The following is a 19,360-nucleotide window of genomic DNA, read 5'->3' on the forward strand; positions in this document are numbered from 1 at the left end:
CAGTGGTGGTTTTGTGGATGGGATTATAGCTATCTTTTCATAAATAGGAAAAAAAATCCTGCCAAATAACATGATTTTAGCATGAGTTTTGCAGTATACATTGCTATTCCTACAGGCCCAACTCCTGGCTTGTGTAACTTCTGAGAAACTCCTATTTAACATTTGTTTATTTGTTTGTTGCTCTGTAAAAAAAAAAAAAAAAAAAAAAAAAAAGATTTCTGAGAAAAACCAGGTCACATGAACCTTAGAGATTCTTATACCCCACATCAAATATAAGAACTGTCAAAACTATTCAATTTAACTAATATTTTTAACCTATAACATTGAGAGTTTATAGACCAGTGACAACACTCATGACACTCAAAGAAGTTAACTGACAGCGTTAGCCATGTGCTAAACAAGCAGAAAACTCAGAAAACCCTCAAGCCCAACCCACATAACAACCGTAATTTAATCAGGAATCCTGAGTTGCAATATGATTACAAGTTACAGAAAGGACAGAAGCTACATCCATGGCAGCCCGGGGGTTTTGCTGGGTTTGAGTGCTGTGCATATATTTAACAAAGAGACAGTCCAGCACTGGGAGTGTTTACGGACAGACAGTTCAGACAACTAGAAGTCCCTGGAGGATAGGAGGGTGGTTGTGATTACATAGAGAAGCTGCAGATACGCATCAGAAAAGAAATTTCCACACGCACATGTAAATTAAACTGTTCTGACTCAGCCTATCACAACTGCAGATCTTTTGAAATAGGGGGTCTCTCATAGTTTGGGGAATATTTTTCAATGCAAAACTCTAAAAGAAAAACAAGGTGGATAGTAGTATAATTCACGTTTAATCACTATTTATCATGTCTGATGACCTTAATATTTCGGTAACACAAGGCATGGTGCTAGTGATTGCAAGACATAGCACGCATGGAGCTTTTCTACTCAAAGAAAACCTTTATCTGACATCAGGCAGGAATTCATGTGTCTTTAACAGTATATCAAAAGATAGCCTCAATTATCCTCTAACATATTGGGAAATACCCACAGGTGTCTTTTCTCCCTTCCTTGCAGATATTCCTGGGTGCTATGAGAACAGGCAAATTGTTTTCTCTTAAGGAAGAGAAAGGGAGAGAGAGAAATTATTTGTCAATGAATTACAAGAAGAACTTGACTGAAATTAGTAGATGTAGAGCAATAGCCGTAAAACCTACATTAGGTTACAAAGATGGGGGACAGAGCACAGAGGATGTGGGCACAACCAGCCCTGACCAAAAGCACCTGATCCCTCCCAGAAAGCTGCAATGAGGGGAAGGGCAGGCTCTCCTTTCCAACAGAGGTTTTCCCCTTCCTAAACAAGGACACTGTCACAAAAGGATGGGCAAGGTCTGTTCTGTCATCTCTGGAGAAAAAGGTACGTGCTGTCTCCAAGCCATGAGGAGACTGAGAGGTGTGGAGCTAGAGCAGGAGGTGGCTGGAAGATCTCACCAACACCCATTTGCCTACTGTTTCCTTTTTGCTCTTTCCAGCCTTAGCATGTTGGCTTTCTGGGCTAGTTTTCAGAGGTGCTTGTGGATTGAAGGGGCAGCCTGAGCACCTGACTTCAGCAGCCTGGATCGCCCAGCTGGGGTAGTGCAGCTCTCGAGCTGTTTGCCAAAAAATTGAGTCTGGCTCTCGCCTTAGCTGGGAAAGAGAACACATGGGTACAAAATAAAGGCTTTGGGAAACACACACCAATTCGAGGCACCCAGTCATGTCTGCAGCACCTTTGTAACTGGCTCATTCTCCTTCAAACAACACTGCTTCTTAAAAAATGCATTCTTTCCCCTCCTTGGTTAATTTACAGCTGTGAATCTCCCTCTAAACTGAAAATAATGCACATTGCAGTCTTCTTGGTTTCAGGGGCTTTGACATGCCAAGCATTTTCATGCACATTAATGAAGCAAAAACTGAGAACTGGCACAGCTCTCTCTTAGTTCAGTTTGTGCTTTTAATACTTGTTCTGTGGATGCAAGCCTTACTGTCAGTGCTATTCTTTATTAGATGGAAAGAAGCTCTTCTATTCTTATAATGGGTTTCATTGAAAAGCAAAGCCACTTCTCTGCATTTATTTAAGTGCAGAGCTAGAATAGAGACCAGCATGATGAATTTTAAACAGAGTTCACATCTGGTCCAGAAACCACAATCAATTTATTGCTGTATCTGAAACATTTTCAGCATCTGTCATATAATATATTTTCACACGTTTCTAACAAGACATTTTCTTGGATGTAACATAGACAGGTATATCTGTCAGTTCAATTTCATGCAAATGAAACAGAAGAATTTTTGGCATGGTTTATTATACTGTCTTTGGAGCAGTGTAACTATCATATGAAAAGGGTATTATTTAAGGATGCCAGAAGCTCAGCAATTTCTTCCAAAATGTGGAACTACTGACTACACAGCAGAATTTATTTTTTTTTTTAATCTATACCTTTCTTTTTTCCATTTTGATAGAACCCATTACCCAATGTATCTGAAGGAGAGGTACATACTTCGCTATTATACAACCAATCTTAGCCCATTCTGGGAACTCTTGCATTTTATGTTAAAAGTGGAATCTTCCACTCATGATGGCCATTTAATCACAACTTTATTCAAAGTTTTATTAAAAATTAAATGGCAGTACAAATCATATTAAAATCCTTAAGAGCTTCACGTTTTCACCCAAACCTCTCATGGGCTTTCCCACACAGAACCACAGATGTATCAAATAGCTTGACAGCACTGCAGACCTATAAATAGGCACGCCAACTTGCCCCCATATTGGCCCCAGTACAACCATTTACCACCTCATTTTTGGCTACATAAACTGCCTCTAAGCACTTTCTCATTTGAAAACCCTGGGGTTCCTGTGAGAGCTCTGCATCAGCACACAAAGTCCTGCACTCCTCACCCTTCCCCCTGTGCTCGTATAAGATCATGCACAGCCATTACTTCTCTGATGAGACAAATAAAAGGCAGTCAGGGGTCTGAGATGAGCATCACGTCCTAGTGATGGTTTATTTGGTTTATTTGCTCTTTTTTATCTCACTGAAACTGAAAGAAGATGAAGTTTGTTGGGACATAGTGGGGTGTAATCTCAAGCAAGCAGGACTGTGCTCATGCTGCAGGCACACTCAAGAAGTGGGGAATTGGATGGGTCTGCTGCAAAATAGTCCTCCACCTCAAGAGGAAGAGTATGGGATGATTGAATATCTGTTCCTGCTTAATTAGTATCTGTCATAATTAAGGGTGACTTTTAGCTCCTAGGGCTGAGAAGCAGAACCCAACTTGACCATCCAGGAACGCTGTCCCTGCTTGGCAGGAAGATTTTATCTTTTGAAATTTGTTTAGATAAAGGCTGTAAAACAGAGTGAACTAACCTGTGGCTGCAGCAAACCTGCAGGTAAAACCAGAAGAAGAGGGGGAAGTAGGTAAGCAATGTCCAAAATCATGGTGGGAAACAACAGCACAGTGTGCCTGCTTTCTGGGCTGGGGTACTCTCAGGCTGGCTGCTTCCTCCTGGGGGAGAAGCTCCAGAAAGGGCTTCAGTCAAAATGTGGAGCCTGAGATTTCTATTGCATTTTAATCTGTAATAAATCTTTTAATAATGTTCTGGATAAGGCTGTGATGGTTTGAAAGTTTGCTCTTATTAAACCAAGGTATTTAACTAATTTAAAGACACCGCACTCTAACAAAACTTTGGAGCCTGATTCCCACTATCACTCTTGTTTTATTGTTCTCCATTATTAATCCAGGTTTTCACAAGCAGATTCTCTCAAGACATTTTATGTGGACTTGGTTCCACAGTAAAAATAAATATATTTCCAGTGAATTTGCCACATGAAGCTTGCCAACTCCTTTGAATAACTTTAACCATTTGACTGCTAAACTGCATAGCAGGTACACAGTGCTGAGCAACGCCATGTACCATATATGTCTACTTAAAGGCATGTTTCAATTGACGTGCTGGCATCTTAGTGAAATGTGATGCTCCAAAGGAGTTTGTAAAAGATGCAATGGCATGAGAGAGCAAGGGGGTTAGAGGTATGCCTCACACTGCAGCATGCACTGAATTAACAAGAAAGAACAGGAATTTCTTCATGGGAGAAATTAGGTGATACGTGACGTTTACTTAGAATTGAGCTTTTCCAATATATATTTTTAATTATTTTTGCCTGAGAAGGGGGGTATTCTAATTCATCTGTGGCTTTGAAGGGCTCTAAGGTCGCTATTTAATAGCAAAGTTTTAAAATAACTGCACATTGGCTTTTAGTACCAAGTTATTCAATAAAGTGCAGAACTGACGGGTTACAGAAAATCACCTGTGGAAAGAGCAGATTTTTATCTTTCTCAAAACACTGTGATATGTGTTGCCAAGATTTATAACTTCCCTAGAAGCTGGAAATCCAACTTTCTCCAAAGGCACAGAGAAGTCAATGACTGCTGCACAATCGGAAAGCCAAATCCATGGAAGAAAACAGTCTCTGAAGGAAGTGGGAACACTTACATCTATTTACACATCTGCAGCCATTTGGGACAAGTAGCATTAAAAAAGAAAAAAAAAAAAAAAAAAAAGCAAATTTGCACATCTTTCTCCCTCTTAAACTATAAATAGCTAAGACAAGGTCCTCACCTGCCCCTTAAATTTTGATAGTGGTCTTGCGCAGACAGAGATGGGCTTCAAAGGAGAAAAGGGCTGCAGATGGATGGGGTGGGGTGGGGTGGCAGAAAACATCTGGAGGGGTTAAAGCATCACCTGGGGCATCCCCTGGGCAAGCATGATGTGAGTGGGGCACCAAGCATGAAATCTTGGCATACCAGTGATAAGCATTTCTAATGATCAGGTTGGGATTTAAAGGACGAGTTGGAGCTTTTGGCATAAAGCAGATGCGTGGTGCTACGTCATATCAGATTAGAAGCTGCACAGTTGTGTTTTGGGCTATAAGTATTTCTGATCAAAAAGCAGTGATCGATTTTCCCCTCTCTCCATCTGTGCATTTCTGTACTATGTTTCTACTGCCTAAGCTTTAAATATTGATGTTGAACATATGTAAGATATGACAATCCGCAGGCATTTTGTGCTTTAACTCTGCAGGGATAACTCAGCTGTCTCCAATACCATGCATGCTGTTCAGGTTGTTTAGTGTTAACAAACCTGGGACCCCTGTATTTCTTCAGCTTTTCTTCAAAACCCCATTCATACACGTTACACTTGTTTCCTGTCACTGCATGACATCTTGAAGTCATAGGAAACGCATATGTGTATCCAATTTGACTGTGATGAGCCATGTTTTTTACTTAAAGACCATTTAGATATGTTTCAGAATAAGAATAAGGCCCATGCTACTCTATGCTCAAAATAAGGTGGAGTTCTACCATAAATGGATTTATGGATGAACACAAAGGCAAAACCTCATGGTATGTCCACTGCTAGAAAGCTCCCTAAAATTACTTCCAAGGCAGCCCCTAAACAGAAGGAAAATTAACTCCTGCATTTGAATCACCTGCTCTTCAACCTCAGGCAGGTCTATTCACTTTCTCTGCTGCTGCCTGGGGTTTGTTCCAGTCAGAGCCAGGCTGGATTCAGTCCCAGTGGGCACTGCCTTCATATCTCACACCCACAAGATGATGTCCCAGCTGTGTCAGGCTGTGGACCTCAAAAGGCTCAAAGGAAAGAATGGACTTCTTTTCACAGCACAGAGTTCCGTCTGATTTCCCACAACTGTTCAACAAATGCTCTTTCCTTCATAGGAGATGTTTGGCTAAGTTGCCACTAAAGACATTCATGTCCGGCTGAAACACAACACACATCATTTTCTTGCATGCTTGCAGCATCAGTACTCAAATTCATGACAAGAACTAAGCAAATAATTGCTTTTTTTTCATCTCACTGGCCAAAAATTGCTTGGGGTTGACCAAAACCAAATAATTCTCAGTATCCCCACCCAAAACAAAGCACTTCAAAACTTCAATCTAACAAAAGGTTTCTTTCAAACAAAAGTAAATACAAAGCCTTTTGTTTTCTTAGGGAGTGGAAAGAGGAAGGGGAAGTACTTTATTATTTTTTTAATTAAGGCTAGGTCAGATTCTAAAAATAGAAATCTCAAAACAAACAAAAGATTTTTTTTTGGAGTATCAAGTCAAAAAGTCAAAATGTTTTGATTTTTTCCTTTCCCTCTCAAAAAAATGTAATGACCTAAAAATGTGTTTTCATCAGGAAAAGACAATACAAATTTTCAGCCAGATCAACATGAATTATTTCTTCTCTCTCTTTTTGCTGCTGTACTACCACTCAATCTGTAACCCACGGATGACTGGGATCCACACCACAGTTGGGACTAGTTTGTAAAACCATTGCAAAATAGTGTGTTTGAAGAGCAAAATAGGAACAGTTTTCCATGCAGCCAGTGGGTACACAAGTGTTTTCCAGGAGACAAAGAGAAGTCAGATCTGGCTCCCTACTGCCATCAGCTCCCACGAGGGTCATCCTCAGGGTCCCCAGTTGTCCCTTTGAGCCAATTTATAATGCCTAGAGTAAAATTACAGGTTTTGTTAAATAAAGAATCATATTGTACCTAAATACTGAATGCTTTATTTCTCTGTCCCTCCTCCCGTTCCAACTTGTAAACATCAGTGGGACACAAGATGGCAGTAGTTTTTTTGTTTTTCTTTTTTGGGGAAGGGTGAGGTGGTTGCTAGACTGAAGGAGGCTGCTCTACTGCGTTAACTCGGAATTAATTGCATGAACATACCTGGCAATTATCCAGTAACGAGCAGAGAAGAACAGGAATACAGAGAAGGCCTGTTTCTCCTCACTTATTCTGATCTGTGCATGGGCATAATGGTGCATGTCACCCCATGCATCTGGCAAATCTCATCACAGTGTTAGGCAATATCTATATCCACCTCAGCTCTGCTCAGACATAGATGTCTGCAGTTAGAGGAGATGAATCCCACCCATAGCGATTTCCAATGGCTAACGCTAAAAGCAAATACAGAAGTGTTTGGAGTGTGCTCTTTGTTCCCAAACAGCTCATGTATTTTACCCGATAATCACAGAATCACAGAATGGTTTGGCTTGGAATGGACTTTTAATGTCATCTAACTCCAACCCCCCTGCCAGAGGCAGGTACACCTCCCACTAGATCAGGTTGGCTGAGGCCCCATTCAACCTGGCCTTAAACAGGGATCCACAGCTTCTCTGGGAAACCTGTTACAATGCCTCTCTACCCGTACGGTGAAAAATTTCCTCCTAATGTTTAATCTAAAACTATCCTCTTTTAGGTTAAGACCATTCCTCTTTGTCCTATTATTATCTACCTGAGTGAAGAGTCCTTCTCCATCCTTTTTATAAGACCCCTTCAAGTATTGAAAGGCCACAGAGTTCTCCCCAGAATCTTCTCTTCTCCAGGCTGCACATCCCCAGCTCTCTCAGCCCTCCTTCATCGGAGAGGTGCTCCAGACCTCTGACCATATTTGTAGCCCTCCTCTGTACTCACTCTAACAGATCCACATCTTTCTTGTGCTGGGGGCCCCAAATCTGGATGCAGGTGGGGATAATCATCTTGTGCCAAAGGAGTAGGTCATCCTGGAGCTCTAAACCTCCAGCTGAGACATCTCATCCCTGGGCTCAGGGAGATGTACCCTCCTTCTGTGGCACAACTCCTGTGTTTCTTCCTTCAGCCTGGTAAGGGGAGGCAGAGGACACTTCTTGATGGCCTTCTGCACCAACAGAGATCGAGGTACTGTGCTGAGAGTTACATTATTAGGTACATTAACTGACCCAGTCTGGAGCTGCACTTTAACCACCATGAACTGCACAGATACAAGAGGTGACTACCTACACTGATGCAATACACTGACTTGTAACAGTAGTGATGAAAATCTCTGATCTGACTGCTTTCTATAAAATAATAGGGAGTGCATAATAGGGAGTGAAATGACAGTCATCCAAAGCACCCCTGTTAGCAGTCATGCATGTCCCTCTACCCCTGTATTTCTGCCAACCTCTCCAATGTGCTCTCAGACCCCTCATTCCCTAGTATTGTCCTACTGAATTGCATTTCCTTCAAGCAACGTGAAGAAAGAAGTAGCAGGCATCACTTGCTCCTTATGGAATGAGTACCTGAGTTGATTTTGTTCTGGGCAAATCATATAGACCAAGGGCTGCTTTGTTTCATTTCATTTTATTTGATTTGATTTTGTTTTGTTTTGTTTTGTTTTTTCCAATGGGACAACAGCTAGAAGTGAATAGCTGCTGGAATTAAAGCACAAGTCAGCACTCTTAGTGAAGATGAAGAAAACTGATGATCTGTATATATTTTTCCCCTACGAACTTGATGTCCTTTCCACATCAAACATCAGACACAGAAACAGTATAAAGGAAACTCCCAGATCTATAGCAGCATGTTATAACAGAGCAAGCTGCTTTTCAGGGCCGGAAATCTGGCTCTCATAAGCAAGCACCACCACTAAAACTCTCTTTTAAAGACCATAGAAAAGCACACGCTGGCCAAGTTACCCCAAAATGTGTAGTCAAATAGACTGTATTAGTTCAGTATCGCTAAGGCTGGTGAACCATCAGTGGAATGAAATCTCTGCCCAGAAAAATACCCTGTCTATGGAGTAATGCTGCAGACACCCCTGAACAGATGGGACCCAGAAAGGTCCATGACATCTAGGGATGAAAATAGCTCTTCCAAAAAAAAGAAAAAACAAGATTTCAGGCCTGATTCTGATCTCACCTTGCCGTAAATCATAAGTCACTCCATTTAGGCTGGAAGTTAAGTGAAATCAATTTAGGACCCTTAATTTTTAGGGAAGGATAATTATTTTATTCCCTTCTTTCCAATTTGAAGCAGCCCATCAAGCATCCAGCTGGCTGCAGGCTGTAAAAGAGCATTTCTCTGGACGAAATCAACCCTTCTCCCTCCTTCAAATCCCCTGTCCTCTAGTAAAACACTTTAAAAACGTGTAACAGCTATTTATGTTGGGGTATGCCCAGTTGTCTCAGACATAATATAGACTGTCTTCCAGTCCAAAATCAACTCAAGTGGCCACTGTGAAGCTGTGAATTCAGAGACATGCAGCATGGGAACACCAGAAGAAGTACCTTGTAAAACAAAAGGTAGGTCTTTCCCCTTTCCATGTCAAATCACCTGCAGCGAGGCAAGATTCAGCCAGCTTGTGGCTGCCTGGCCCGTTGTTGTGCTCTGAAGATATCCCTCTCTGAAAGGCTCTGTGTTTAGGTCACATCCACTTTCAGAACAACTCAATTTCTTTGTGGAAAATTTAAAAAATTACTGCGAGATATATTTCTTCCTACATCTGTCAGGGTAATGTTACACATCCTGATTTGTGTGAGAGATGAGCAGACTTGGACGTGTCTTGGTTTGGAGCCAGACGCTACCAATATTAAAACGTGCGGCTTCTATGTCCAGCTCAGCATCCAAATGAAAGAAAGGAAAAAAAAAAAAAAAAAAAAAAAAAAAAAGCACACAAAGCTCTTGAGACAACCTGTGTGATTCTTACCTCTGCTCACACTTCAGTGGTTGCAACAGCATTGAACCCTCTCCAAGCAGGTTTTACTCTATCTTCTCAGTTTAAATGAAAATGTTCTCCTTTTCCCATGCGAGTTTGTAAAGTCATGGGAATGTATCCTGTTGCCTTCCTGACATAAATCAATGGATATATTGGAGGGACATGCAAAAAAGGTATACTTTTCTTGCCCTTCAGCTCTTTTTCACCCGAAAGCATTTGCCCACATCCTGGAACAAAAATAATGTTTTCTTTCCATCGAATTTCTGATTTTCATATTTCTACAGAATTTGGCCATCTCCACACATCTGATATTAACAACTTGACCCAAAATTTATCGGAAAGAGAAACTGTTTTGTAAGAATGACAATTATAATCCATCCAGAAGTATCTACAGACAGAATAAAGTGAAACAAAAATGGACCTTTTAATATGGATGCTCTCTAATATAAGCTTCTTTCCAGTTTTGCTCTCTTTCAAACATGTATTCATTTAATATGTAATTTCCAACCTGTTCTCCCTACTCCTGTTCATAAGATGCACAAATCCATCATTCTGAGTATACTACTTTCTACACAACCCCATAGAATAGTTGCAGGCGATGTTAAAAAAAAAAAAAAAAAAAAAAAAAAAAAAAAAAAAAGTAGCAGGAACAAAAGAAAATCAAGATATAAACAAATTGTAAGTTACATGTCTTAAGATACAGTTGTCATTCCAGTGGACTGTTGTTCATCTGCAGTCCCATGTGTCCTCACAGTGAACCTTCAGGATATGTTGGTTTGCTATGCCACTCATAACAAGTAAATCTCTCCGGAAAAAGTAGATTTCTCCATTCTCTTTTTTATTTTTAAATCTATCTTGAGCAAAAGCATTCAGTTTATCAAGTGCACTCCAGTATGTTCTGCAGCTTTGACACAGCACCCACTGCCCAAGGAACCCATATGACTCCAACTCCATTAGCATGGGAGCACAATCTCTACCAAATTCGCCCCACACAGTCAGGAAGGCCACCACTTCCACTCTGAGGAAGAAAACGGAGTCCCAGAGAAATCACCAACAGGATCCACAACAGCATTTAGACAGTTTTTAAGCCCCTGATCCCTGCTGTTAGACAACTCTCCCCTGCTGGCTCACACAAGGGTCTGAAGGACCCTGTGCACTGAAACACCTCTACCAACTCACCCGACAGTCTGAAGACCTCACCACATGATGGAACACCTCTACCAGCTCACCCTGCTGGTCTGCAAGACCTTCTGTACTGAAGCACTCATCTCCAAAAGCTCAAAAAAATCCACTGCTTCTTTAAAAAATCCACTGCTGTTTCTTGACACCTGAAATAAGCTTTGATTTTTTCCATGTGGCCTCGGTCTTTATCCACAGTTGACAGTACTCCATGCACATGAAGGCTTCCCATATATATTCACTAAGTACTCCACCTCTCCAAAAACACCTCTGGCTGAAAATGATCTTATAGGATGTCCATTCCATATGTTCCACTTCCCTTGGGATTTCCTTGTCAGAGCCAGGCAATATTTTTATTTGACAAGACACAAATTTGTTTCAGGAGAGCAAAAATGAATTTTGGTTGAGTTTGGCTAATCCAATGTCTTCTGGGGGGAGAAGGATAACTCTTTAAAAAAAAAAAAAAAAAATTGATGACCTCTTTTGAAAAAGAGCATTCACTGTTTCACATTCAACCCCCACCCCCCCAAAACAAAAAAAAGACATCCAATACAAAGATTATATTTTGCAACTATCACCATGGTCTGGCTTGAATAAAAGTTTTCTTTTTTTCTCTCTCTCTCTTTTTTTTTTTTTTTTTTTTTTTTCCCTTTTTGCAGATAATGAAATAACTCTTTTTCCCATGTGGGCCTGAGCTTTTCACTCCTTTTTTTGTTTCTGACCCTTCACAAAAAATCATAGCCTATCTAACCTGACAGTCTTAGGCAGCACACCACAACAAGCAGGGCAGTGTTCCCATTTGCCTTCTTCCCATGCAGAGTCATGAGCTGGTCACCAGGGCTAGATTCATCTCAGCTAACTTCAGAAGCGTGAACCACCACTTGGGTCCCCTGCAGAAATGGTCACTTCTGGGGGGCAATTCTTGGAAGTTGTGTAAGGGGTCTGCATTAGGATAAGATGAATCCCATCCTGGAAGAAACCTTTTTCTCCATGTCAAGCCTAAAGGGAGTTTGGTTGGGATGAATCCCAACCATAGTGGTACCAAACCCCTAGACAGTACCTTCTGTAGTCCATGCCCCAGCCTGCTGCCTAGAAGACATCCCTTGTCAAAGTGTTGCATCAGTTTGTCTGGCAGTGTAGAAAACAGATGATGAAACAGGAAGCATGCCAACCAAAAGGAGTTCAGATTCCAAACTTCTGCAGTGTCTTTGTTCATTTGTTGGGCCTGTGATCCCCACAGGCTAGCAACAGGAATGGCAAAATCAAGGATCTCCCCATCAGTAGCAGCTATAGCAAAGGACTTCGGTTAAGTGGGATAATGCACTATAGCTATTTTTACTAAAAGGTCAGGAGGCCACAAATGTGAAATTGACATGTTTTCTTTTAAAGGAGCAATATTTAATTTTGCCACTGGATTTTCTCTGCAAGGAGCTGAGAGTGATTTACAAGTCTGAATGCATTATAATAAGATGTCCAAAAAATACCAGCTTGAGATGATTTTTTAAAACAAATATGTATATTTTTTTGCATCAATTTGTCCAAATTGATGAATGTACCCTTGGATTAAAGGCAGCTATCACTCGTGGAAATAAAAGTTAATCATCTACTGTGACCAACTGTAATCTTCTGTATTGTTTTTAATTGATATCACACTTTTCAGTTTCTCCTGCAAACATTCGCTTTAGTAAGGTGAAAGAAAATACTGCTAGTCTGTTCCTAGATAGTGCTCACTGTAGTGACAACAACAATTCAAGGATATTATTCTTATATACATATATATTTTCCAGGTAGTAAACTGGATGTCTGAATTATTTTATGGTTTTTATGGTGTATTATTATTGCATTTTTATTATTATTTATTTTGACACTTCTCTCAGAGGTGGACAATGAATGGGTAAGGAAAAATGGACACAAGTAGCAACACATTGCAAAATCTATTTGGTTAACACGGAAGAAGATTTCTCCACATGGGAGATGTGCATGGCATGAGTTGCCAGAGAGGATGTGGAGCCTCCATCCTTGGAGATACTCAGAATTTGACTAAACACATCCCTAAATAACCTGCTTTAACGGAGTTGGACTCCAAAGCTGGCCCTGCTTTGAACAGAGCTTAGACCATAGGACCTTCACTGGTCCTACCCAGTCAAAATTATTCTGTGATCTTCTTCCCTTCACTGTTAATGTCTCTTTCATAGCTAAAGTCCTCACAAGAAAATTGAAGATTTTTGACATTTTCTTTGAGGGTCTCATTTAGCCTCCCAGAGATTTTGACACCAGAAGAAATCATTTGAGTTTGTAATTGAGACTATGAGGGCAGACGCCTGTGTTTCATTGCTGCAGCATGTCCATCGATGGAGTCAAGGACTGATACAGCAGTCATGGCCAGCAAGGCTGCTCCAGGTGCTCTTCAAGCAGAAGACCTCTTCATCCTGCCAGGGCTCAGGAAAAGCTGAGCCCCAGACACCTGCCCACACCCCAGGCATCTGTCACACATGAAAAAAAGGACAAAGGCCACCAGACTGGGCTACCCTTCCCTGGCAAGCCACCAAACTGAAGCAGTTGCTCAGCAGACATTTGAAGAATGGTTTATTAAGGGAAAAAATGTCACCACTGGACTAATGTTGGTGTCCAGATTTGTCGTGAGCTGGGGGAGATCTCAGACAGAAGGTGAGCTGAGAGCACAGCCATACCCCCAGCACACCTGGAAACCTGGGTAGTACTGCAGGGCTCTAGTACCAGAGAAATGACTTTCTTTTTCCTTAATAAAGCCAAATAATTTATTTCCTGGCCTTTGCACTTTTATTACAAGCTGCTACGTGTAAATGGCTTTGTTTGTTTGTCCTGTAGTTTTATAGCTGGATGCTTTTGTAATTAAAGGTGTTTTTAACTGATATATGTATAAAATTGAAGTGGGCAAGTGGAAAAAATAAACAGAAGGAAAGTTTTTAACAGAAGTTATTTGAATTGGCTGTGATGTTCTTCCCCACTAGCTAGTGAGGTTTTAATTAGCACTGAAAATCGTAAGTAACTGGAGATGAAAGAGCCCTATTAGGTCACCCAGTCCAGTTCCCTGCCAGTTCAGAATTGTGCCCAACAGTGTATTTCCCAGTGTTTTGTCAAGTCCAGCATTAAGCCTGTTCATTACATGAATAATATGCTCTTTTGAAGTAGCAGGAGGGGAACTGCTCGCAGTCTAGATCCAGGCACTTTTTACAGTTTATAACAAGAAAGAATGATAAGTGAAGATGCAAGCCAGTATGGAAATTTATATGCAGGACTCTGCATGGGGTATTTATTCTCATTATTCTTATAAGGGAGCTCACACGTGGCCCAGTAAATATGAAGGATGAGCTAAATGTCATAGCAGGGATTGTGGGAAAAGTGTCTAACTGCTCCACTGCAATGAAGCTGGAGGGGCCCAAAAGAGGGAGGGAGGAGGAGCTGCAAAGTCATCTTCATTCAGCTCCTCCTGGCCTGGGTCACCGCTTGTCCCACAGGAATATCTTGCATAGCTCATTCCCTTTTTCAAATAATTCTGAGCAAGATTTTTTTAATATATATATATATATATTTTTTTTTTTAAGAGCATCTGACTCAGGTGACAAATCCCATAAAGCAAGCAGCCAGCAGTGAGTTGTAAAAAAGAGGTGAAAGTTTCTGATAGACCAATGAATCAAAGCAGAGAACAGGACAGCTTGTCTGAAAACCAGTTCAGCAGATGGAGGCAGGTTATCCCACACTCCCAATGGCAAGGCATCAGTGGGATTCCTTTGAAGTACCAATGACAATTTTCTAATAAAAAACCACAGCCTTGATCAAAAAACAATCAGTGTGGACCCAAAAAAGGCAGTATCAACCAGTAATCTACTTAAATATAATTTTATATAGACACACTTATGCATACAAAACTTGCCTCATACTACAGAAGATCTTTCCAAACAAGAAGAAAATTAAAAGTAATATTGTCGGGGAATTAAAAAGAAAAAAAAGAAAAAAAAAAAAAAAAAAAAAACATATAGATGGTAAATTGAGATCCTGAAGAAGTTACTGGGATAGACAAAAGCATAGTTTCATAATAAAGAAAGATAACAACATTGAATAAAAGACCATTCTGGTGAAGGGAAAACTGAAGTTAGAAATAAAGGAGCAATATATTACAGAAGAGTGAGGAAGGAAAGGAACAATTAATATAAACTAAAAGCCAAAATATGAAAAACTGATGTGGAAAACCAGAGACATCAGAACAAGCTAGCCAGCTTTCAGGGCTAATATTAATAATAGAAGACATTTAGGAAACATGAATTCTTGCAGTATTTAAAAAATCATTCTAGATGATATCTGAATTGCAGAAAAACATGCAGGGAGGCAGAAATATTTGACACCAAGTTCTGTCCTACATGTGGAAAGCATGGTGAAATGTGAATAATATTCACATCACATCAATATGATAAGAAGCATTTCAGTCCATCTCAAGAAAGATGTTGAAAATCTTCTGAAGATTTTTAAGAAGAAGAAGATTCCTCGCATTTTTAATACGAGGAATACAACACAATGTACACCTAAAAATCCTTAAACTTCTGCTGAAGACACCAACTGGCCTGCTTATATTCAATTCTGATGCCTCTTTGAGTGCTGAGGTCATTCCAGAGACTCAAAGCACACAGCGATGTAGCAAAACACAGAAGGGGCAGACCACATGGCCCAGAAAGCTGAAGTCTACCTGGATATCTGTATACTAATCTTAGGTGACATTTCAGACAATAATGAGTGATTCTACCAATGAAGAATTGGAAGATGAGGATATAATAATTGTTAGTCAGCACAGTTTCACAGGCAAAAGGTCTCGCCATCCTATGAGTGAAGTCAAACCAGCGTTTATAAGGTTGTTAAGTGTCCAGCTGAATTGCACATGGACTTCTAGGGCGTGTTCAGCCCCCTAAAATTAGCAATATATGCAGTCAGAAAGGGTTGCAGTAACTGGACCAACTGGGTAAATGACATATCCAAAAGTAGCTATCAGCAGGCAAATTTTCCATATGGGTGCACCTGACGGAGAGCTCCTCAGTGATCTGAGCTAAGCTGGACACTCTTCAGCTCACCTTTCACTGATGGTTTAGGAGTAATAAAGAATGCTTTAAAGCAGCCAAATGCAGAGCTGCGCACCTAATGACAGGGAATATGGGACAACAGGACCGCATGAGAGCCCTCAGGATCTTTAATTTTTTTCACCAAATTTTCTCATTAAATGGCTTTAAGTCATAACTATGTGATGGTTAAGTTGAACAGAGTCCCCAAGGAGCAGAGAGCTCCAGCTCTGTAGTATGATGACAATATTTAGCTGCTATATGGGCACTCATACAGTCAGATTGTCATGGATGATGAATTAGCACCATGGCTCTAACATGAGTGGTAAAACAACAGGGAAATCCACCTAAAAGTGCCTTACTCAGGTAACAGGGATGGGGATTTAAGTCCTTGGCTGGACTGGATATTCTAAGGGATTCAATCTTCTCCCGTGTGAGCTCTCTGAAGAACCAGAAACTTTTTTAAACCTCTCACAGGTGAAAATGCACCAAGTGGAACAAACGGTTTTCCAGGAGGTCAATCACTCCATCCCTGTACAGATGACCAGGGTATTGCCCACAAACAGGTAGAAAAAAAGGATGTTCACAGCAGGCCAATGTACAGGCCTAGGATTTAGAAATTTTTCCCTGTATTCTGGCAAGGCAGAAAGAAGAACCCTGCAGTTCTGCCATTCATCTGCTTAAAAGGCTAGTCAAATACCTGAAAGGATGCCGAGAGGTCTTCAAAATGCTTTAAAAAGTAATAAACTGATTTGGTGGGAGAAAATCGTATAGCACAATCTGTTTTCATTATTTTTCTAAAAGCTAGAAAAAGGGCTGGGATGTGATTTTCTCTCCTTCGTGGAGAAAATACCATATACCAAAGGGCTCTGTCACCTGGCAGAGAAAGGCATAACAAGAACCAACGTCTGGATTCAGCTTCCAGCCAAATTCAAATAGGAAATAAGGCACAGTTTTTAACCACTGGAACAAACTACCAAGGGAGTGTTAGAGTCTGAGTCCCTGGATGTCTTCAAATCCAGGCTGGATACGTTTCTGGGTTCTGCGATTTAGCCAAGCTCAGACATTATTGGGCTTAGTAGGAGGCTGACTGGGCGAAATTTAATGGCTTGTGATGTACAGGGGGTCAGTCTGGCTGATCTAATGGTCCCCTCTGGCCTTAAATATTGTAAAAGACTCCAGCCAAACAGAAAAGCAAGTGCAAACGACCCAGTGGTTGCAATATATTGCTCCAAGTGTGGTTGACCAATTTAAAATAATTATTTATAACCAAATCCTTTCTTAATCGCAAACAGGAAAAAAAAATAAAGGCCCTGAAAATGGTTCACTCAGCTTTTATCCAGAGAAAAATTGCATCGAACTGCCCCGAAAGAAAGGTGTGCAAGTCTTTTTACAGAATCAAACCTAGATTTTACAAGAACGAAAATGGCTTACGTACTTAAAAGTCCATTTAGCACTTGGCATGAAGCTATTGCTTTCTACACCGAGTGCAAGCATACTTCAAGGGCACTGGGGATCCGATTACTATCCTGCAAAGTGTAGGGGTTGGCTGAACAACCCCAGAGTAACTCAAATACCAGGGAACCTGGCCTATTCCCTGTCCATAAAATACACAGAAAACGATCCCACTCCCTGACATTTTTTCAGCTGGGACAGCTGCTATAACAACTCAAAGCTTTTCAATCTATATACAGAGCTCGTGTATAAGCGCTTCAAGTTTTCAGCGTGGAACCATTTTTCTTCCAAGTCCATTTTGCTGGAGCTTCCAAAAGCACTCGGGGAAAAGCTGTTTGATAGCCTCGAGGAGTGGGGGGGCACTAAATCAATGAAGAATTTAAAAGGTGGGGAGGGGGCCAGGGGGCAGGGGAGTAGGGAAGAAAGATTTACGGCAAGAAACAACATACAGCTTGAATCCAATCCAAGAGGAGCCACAGGGGGCTGGTGCCAGTCATCACTGATGAAAGGCTTTGGATTTGTCAGAGAGAAGGATGCTGTGTAAAAATCGCGTTCAAAGCCCCAGTGAAATTGCATTAAGGGGCCGGTCACTACGAGCTTTGCCTGAGCAATGACTCCAGGTCTGGGCGATCTGGGATGCATACCAATCCCCTCCTTCGTGCCTTGATCTTCTGCAGTGTCCCTGCAGCTCCTGCTAAGGCAATCCTCCCTGCAAAGCTGACAGAGGCTGCAGGGAAATGCTGTGTTTAGAGAATGGGCTGCTTCGACACTCGCTGCTGGGTTTAACTGTTGAGCAATGTTTTCCAGCCACTTGACTCCCTCCATCACCCAGCCCAGCCAGAGGGCTTAGCCTCTTTGGGGTGGTTCATGATGTTTTTTGGCTCAGTAGAGGTTTGCTAAAGCTGTGCTCTGTCTCAAAATCCTCCTTGTGTTCCTGCTGGTGGGGTGGGGATCCCCACAGCCCAACCCTGCCTCAGAGAGGGCTCAGCAGAGTGGCCCAAATCTGCTCCTAACCTTTCTTCTACACCCTGCCAGATGCTGGTGCTCCTGGTAGCCACCTCCTTAGTGTCAGGCGAAGGAGGAGGCTAAAGCACAGAACTATAATTTGCTTGATTTAAGGGTCTGATGGGGTTCCCTCTATTATTTGGCATGACGATGTTACACTTGGCCTCATACACAAGGGCAGAAATTTCCATCAGCAACTTAAAAGCTTTATAATGTAGGAAAGAGAGAAAGGAGAAGAGAAGAGAAGAGAAGAGAAGAGAAGAGAAGAGAAGAGAAGAGAAGAGAAGAGAAGAGAAGAGAAGAGAAGAGAAGAGAAGAGAAGAGAAGAGAAGAGAAGAGAAGAGAAGAGAAGAGAAGAGAAGAGAAGAGAAGAGAAGAGAAGAGAAGAGAAGAGAAGAGAAGAGAAGAGAAGAGAAGAAAAAGAAAAGAAAAAAAAAAAAGAAAAGAAAAGAAAAAAAAAAAGAAAAAAAAAAAAAAAGAAAAAAAAGAAAAAAAAGAAAGAGCAGGGTCAATCTACACCGGGGAAATCTGAAGCATTCAGCCACTGAATGCAAAACACAAAAAAGCAGCAAGGCACGAAGCCATGCACTGTTACCTTTTGACCGAAGCAGTCAGTCAATATTCAGGGTCTTATTATTCCCAATAGGTTAGAGATATTAATGACAGTTCCAGATATTTCTTTGATGCAATACTATTTAGTTTAAAAGACTGTAAACAGAATCTTATTTTAATGAACAAGCTGGGAATCAAGCAGCAGGAGAGTTGCCTTGTTTAGGTCACATTTTACTCAAAAAGGCTTCAGAGGTTCTTCTCAGAGCAACTGTGCAACTTCTTCCTTGCTGTCTTCTTCTAGGTGCTGTTGCTCACACAGTGCCAAGCAGTGATATACAATATTTACAGTGCACCCAAATCCCCCAGGAAGAGCCAGCAGCCCCCAGGTGAGCTCCTAGACATCTCCGCACCCCACTTGTATATTGGGAAGCGTCACCTGTGGTTTCAACTCTCTCAGCCCAAAGTGCATCTCCCTACATGTACATTCACCCTGAATTAGTGATGTCCAGACCCTGATCCTTGAAATGATG

The sequence above is a fragment of the Aythya ferina genome (genome assembly GCF_964211825.1).
Source record: "Aythya ferina genome assembly, chromosome: 1".
Classification (NCBI taxonomy): domain Eukaryota; kingdom Metazoa; phylum Chordata; class Aves; order Anseriformes; family Anatidae; genus Aythya; species Aythya ferina.